The sequence below is a fragment of the Schistosoma mansoni genome, assembly GCF_000237925.1.
Source record: "Schistosoma mansoni, WGS project CABG00000000 data, supercontig 0097, strain Puerto Rico, whole genome shotgun sequence".
NCBI lineage: Eukaryota > Metazoa > Platyhelminthes > Trematoda > Strigeidida > Schistosomatidae > Schistosoma > Schistosoma mansoni.
Window position 1 is genome coordinate 615,071 of NW_017386031.1, and position 6,000 is coordinate 621,070.

The window sequence follows — 6,000 nt, forward strand, 5'->3', positions numbered from 1 at the left end:
TTCCGCGGAGATTTTAGTAGTTTTATAGTTGAAATCATGAGTCAATTGAAGCTGGACCACCAGGGAGAACCTAGAAGCACTGGACGGCCTTTTCGTCCTATTGTGGGACTCCTCAGCAGTGCGCATCCATGATCTCGCTTCGCGAGATTCGAACCCAGGGCCTATCAGTTTCGCGCGCAAGCGCTTAACCTTATACAACAATGAGAGAGGGGTTTTGTAGATATTACAGCAGATTAATAGTTGAATTCATGAGTTAATTGAAGCTAGACCACCATAAAGGTTAAGTGTTCTCACACATGACTGATAGATCCAGAGTTCGAAACTCATGAGATACGATCGTGAATGAGCACTACTGACGAGTCTTTTACTACGACGAATCAGCTATCTACTACTTCCAAGTTTCCCATTATGATCTAACTACAATTGAATTTTAATCTCAACTATTAAATTTTATATAACAACTTACTTGAATGTTTTATCAATGATAATCTTTTAACACCTTTTGCTTTCGATAATATATGTAATCTAGAATTTCTTTCCTGATTGAATATATCATCAGTAGATGTCCTGGCATTGATGTCTTTCACAATTAATTCTTCATTGACTGTTTCTAATTCATTTGATTTGGAATTCAATCTTGTTGAAGATGTATTCATTCGATAATGATCTTCATGTAAAGAAAGAATAACCATTGGAATTAAAATTAGGATGTGTGGACATATACCAAAGTGTTTTTCACTTAGTATTGTTTGTTTGAATCTTCCCATCGATGTGTTAGGACTGCAACTGGTCAATCTCTAATTGGCATATGTGCATACTGTGCGTATTGCCTCGATATAGCCTTAATTCGGGACTCAGTAGCCGAGTGGATAACGTGATGGCGTTTGAAGCGAGGGTACTGGGTTCGAGTCCCAGAGTGAACATCAACAAGTCTGAGATGTAGGTATATCCAGCTGACGAGTCCCAAATAGGACGAAAAGCGCGTCAAACTGGATCCCACTGCTAGCCACTATCCATCTCTGCTTAACATGTACCAAAATGGTTGCAGAAACAAATAGAATCAAATATTACGATAAGAAGAGTTGAAAATAAATATCCACCATCTTCTATTGCCGAACATATAATGGCAATAGGCCATAAGATTGATCTAAACTCGGCTTTTGTAGTCTTGTATAAAAGTGTAAAAGGACGTATACTAGGGTTTAATGAAGCTTTAGCCATACGAAAATTCAAACCTCCTTTGCATATTCAAAAAGAGTTTGTTCTTACCTTAAACCTACCCTGATAATATTAGATTATTATCTTGACTGATGCGGTATCAAATTGTTTTCACATTATTTTCCATATTATCCTTATCTCCTCTTACCCCCCATTTCCAATCTAGTTGACCTTTCACTTTTATGTATAAATGTTCTTAACAAGTATACGTAAGATCAGATTGTTCGAAATGTATTGCACTAATCTATCATCACAATCAAGTGGCTATCAGGACTGAGTAGCTAAGTGGATAACGCGATGGTGTTTGAAGCGAAAGGTACTGAGTTTGAGTCCCAGGGTGAACATCAACTCTGAGATGCAGGTACATCCAGACGACGAGTCGCAAATAGGACAAAACGCGCATCAAACTGGATTTCACTGCTAGCCATTATCCATCTTCGCTTATAATGCTTGTGAATTACGGCAATATCTAGGCAATACGCACAGTATGCACACATGCCAATAAGAGACTGATCAATTGTAGTCCTAAACATCGAAGGGAATATGCAACCAAACAATATTAAGTGAACATAAAAAAACATGTTCATACATTAGTCAATATCTATCTCAATTTCTTAGCTTGAAGGCATCTCAAGACACTTGAACAGCTCTGTGCACTATTTATCAACAATTAACAATCTATTATCGTAGTGTAATGAAAAAAAATTAAAAATGGTTGTTTGTGGAGATTGTGATTACTTTAATAGTTGAATTCATTAGTCAATCTAAGCTAGATAACCATTAAAAACCTGGAAGCACTGGACTGCCGTTTAGTCCCAATATGAGACTCTTGAATAGTGTGCATCCATGATTCCGCACCCGGGAACCCAACCAAATACCTTCAGTCCCGCGCTCGAACTTTTTACCTCTAGACCACTGAGTTGGGATCTGGAAATTTTAATGTCTAACATCAATCAATCCATGATCATGTGTAAGCATTCAATCATTGTCTGAGATAGATACCTATCTCTACCCGACACAGATTGAACTCCATCAGTCACAGTTTCTCACTACAACTCCAGGAAATCTATTTTGAAGCCAGTCACTAGGTGCTTGAGAGTTAAGTATTACAATGAAATCTAGAAAGAAATCTGCACCACTAATCTCATAAATAAAGTATATGCTAACTAATTAGATTCCAGTGCTCTTTAAAACATGATGGCTTAAACATAATAAAACTACTTACGTAATCAATCAGTAAGGATAATTTGTGGATGAAAATTGATTTCATCAATTCTGTGCTGACATTTTATAATATTTTACATGTTGTAACCATAACAACACTCTGTAATATGTCATGTTGTCAAGGTTACACTTTAGTGTGGATTATTCATGATTTACATAAATCTATGTGTAGATTTTCAATGTGTTTACAATATGAGTTCATCTAATTACTAGGCTGTTATTAGGAGGGAACTTTTTGGGGTCATTTCTACAATGGTCTACAAGTGAACATCATTGTGATATGTGAAACAAAAAAGGAAAACCCACTTACACCATGAATCGATACAATGATTAATAGCTTTGTTGTTTTTGTTGGTGACCAGTTGACCGATTGACTGTAAGTAGATAAATATGGTTCTACAAGATATTTCAATGGTGAGATATTAACTCACTGAAGACAATGATGGATGTATCTCTCGATTTCGTGTATCGGTTGAGGTTAGACATTAAGACCGTTGGATGTCGACCGGCTCAACGGTCTAAAGGTTAAGCGTTCTCACGATAGAACGAGCATCCTGGGTTCGACTATCGCGAGACGGAATTATGCGTGAGCACTGCTGAGGAGTCCTACAGTAGAACGAAACAACCGTCCAGTGCTTCCAGGTTTATAATGGTGGATGAGCTTCAATTGACTCATGATCTCAACTATTAAAATTACTATAATATCAACAAAACCCCCTTCTGACATTTCAGTAAGACAGGTTTATGTCATGACTGACGTCATTCATTAAGGGATTATGTAATATCTTTTGAAACATGAAGACATTTCACTTGGAACTAGAGATGAACTCGACAGTCAAATAGTTTGAGTTAGCTATCAATCTAATAAATTTAAACTAATGAAACTTCAGATTCTGAAATTGAGAATATTTACACTAAACGAGCCCACCAAATTTTTCAGTTAACTGAAATACATGATACTCGTGGAGAAAATATAGTTGTTCTTAAGTGGATGATTGTCTTTTGGCGAAATTCTCCTATTTTCGAACAACGAGAAACATACTACGCTCGTATGATTTTGGGATGGTGGAGAAGATTTGTAGCTCAGGTAGGTGATTTTGATGGAATTTTGTTCTCTGAGCTGAACGACATCATCAGCATAAACTTCGGATAGAAGTTGTCGTTCTGAAGGAGGATGAAAGCTTTACGACCAAACCATTCAGCTCAGAGAACGAAACTCCATCGAAATACATGATCCTAGAATTCGAATTGAATTCGTTGAAACACAAGTCGTTTGATCATAAATAAGCAATTCAGTTATTAATTGTATAGTTAATGAGTAATTATGAATGAATTTCATGTTTAAAATCAGTAGATTCTAGTAATCAACTTATGTGATTTCTTTTCAGTAACACGTTTGTCAAGATGGATAATGGCTAGCAATAGGATCCACGACACACGTTTCGTCCTAATTGTGACTTGTCAGCTGAATGTACTTGCATCCTAGGGTTGATGTTCACAACCTTCTGACTTAAGGCAATATCGAGGCGATTCGCATAGGATGCACATATGCCCAATAAGAGACTGATCAATTGCAATCCTAATCATCAATGGGATGATTCAACCAAACAATATCAAGTTAATTTAAACTTCACCTCATTGCACAAATGGTGGCTATGATGACTGAGAATCTAAGGGAATAACGTGTTGGCGTTTGAAGTGTGTGGTACTTGGTTCGAGTCCCAGAATGAACATCAGTTCTGAGATGCAGGTACATCCTACTGACGAGTCCGAAATAAGACGAAACGCGTATCGTGTATTCCACTACTAGCCATTATCCATCTTTGCTTATAGAGCTTGTAACTTTAGGCAATATCAAGGCAATCTGCACTGGATGCACATATGCCCAATAAGAAACTGACCAGTTGCAGTCCTAAATAACAATGGGAAGATTCAAACAAGTAATATTAAGTGAATTCAAACTTCACCCCATTTCACAAGCAGGTGGCTATCAGGACTCAGTAGCTGAATGGATAGCGTGATGGCGTTTGAAGCGAAAGTACTGGGTTCAAGTCTCACAATGAACATCAACTCAGGTGCTAGTACATCCATCCGATGAGTCCCAAATAAGACGAAACACTCCTCCTGGATTCCACTACTAGACACTATCCATCAATCTTTTCTTTTCAATTAGTCATATATATATATAGATAGATATTCTAACTTAATCATTGTCATACTCAATTGACAATCCGTCAATTATTGGAAAAAGCATTTTTACACATTCTCTATTACAAATATTTCACTTTTATCTATTGTAGGTATTGTGCTTTCCAAATGTGTCAAATCTTAATTTGACAAACCAATCATCACATGATCCTAAATAGTCTGCACAATTTAATCGATTTACACTACCAAAAAGGCACAATTATCACCGTCATTATCTTCATTTGTATTGATACTATTGTGATTTGGATTGTGAATTCACTTGTTAGATTGTTTTGAATCAGTTTGTGTTTTTAAGCAAACAAATGGAAAAGAATTACTTAGTCTCATGCCTTATTGTAATCCTGTTTGTTCTCTTTACAGAGATAAATGGTAGTGGAAGTAAGTTATTCTGTACTATATAACTAATGTGAATATAAAGTATGAGTAAGTAATTGATACTTTGGAAGAGTAAATGTTGTTTATCATTTGTGCTATGGTTTCATATTATAAGAGTTTAGATTGATATCATGAAGGGATCAACTTGGAAGTACTGGATCGTCGTTTCATTCTAGTATGGAGCTCCTTAACATTGTACATCCATGATCTCAAATGAGGGATTTTAACTTGACCAGTGGAATGTGAAGATAAGATTTATTCAAAGTACAAATCAGAATTTTCAATACAAATGTCAAGACAGTTTTACTGTATGGGGCGGAAACCTGGAGAACTACGAAAGCCATCATCCAGAAGATACAGGTGTTTGTTAACATTTCTCTACGCGAAATACTTCGGATTCGTTGACCAGACACCACCAGCAACAACCTTCTGTGGGAGAGAACAAACCAGATTTCAGTGGAGGAAGAAATCAGGAAGAAGCGCTGGAAGTGGATAGGACATATTGAGGAAATCAACCAACTGGGTCACAGGGCAAGCCCTCACGTGGAATCCTGAAGGTTAAAGGAGAAGAGGAAGACAAAAGAACACATTACGCCGACAGATGGAGACAGACATTAGAAGAATGAATAAGAGTTGGATATAGCTAGAAAGGAAGGCCTAGGACAGAGTGGATTGTTGAATGCTGGTCGGCGGCCCATGTTCCATCGGGAGTAACTTACGTAAGTAAGTAAAAAATTGATACTGCTGAAACTCATTTTCATCGACTGTACGATCATTCATCGAGTAGGAAATTTTTTTCTTTACAGTAACTTGAATCAGAGCATTGTCGACTGTTATTTTACACTTTATATGATACAGACATTAATATTTACTTTACTTTTGTTTGTATTTATAGAATCACCAAGTAAGTCAACTTCCATAGATATATATCATTGATTTATTATAACTCTTAATTACTTACAAACAGTAGGTAAC

The 6,000-nt window shown here is 36.6% G+C and overlaps 2 non-coding genes across 2 annotated transcripts; both read left to right on the forward strand.

Annotated features, from left to right (window-relative positions):
• The first annotated feature begins 854 nt into the window (after positions 1 to 854).
• Smp_tRNA_00174_Gln_TTG.1.1 lies at positions 855 to 920 on the forward strand. Its single transcript has one exon. It is a non-coding gene (tRNA).
• Positions 921 to 5,186: 4,266 nt separating this feature from the next.
• Positions 5,187 to 5,252, forward strand: Smp_tRNA_00086_Gln_TTG.1.1. Its single transcript has one exon. It is a non-coding gene (tRNA).
• Positions 5,253 to 6,000: the final 748 nt, after the last annotated feature.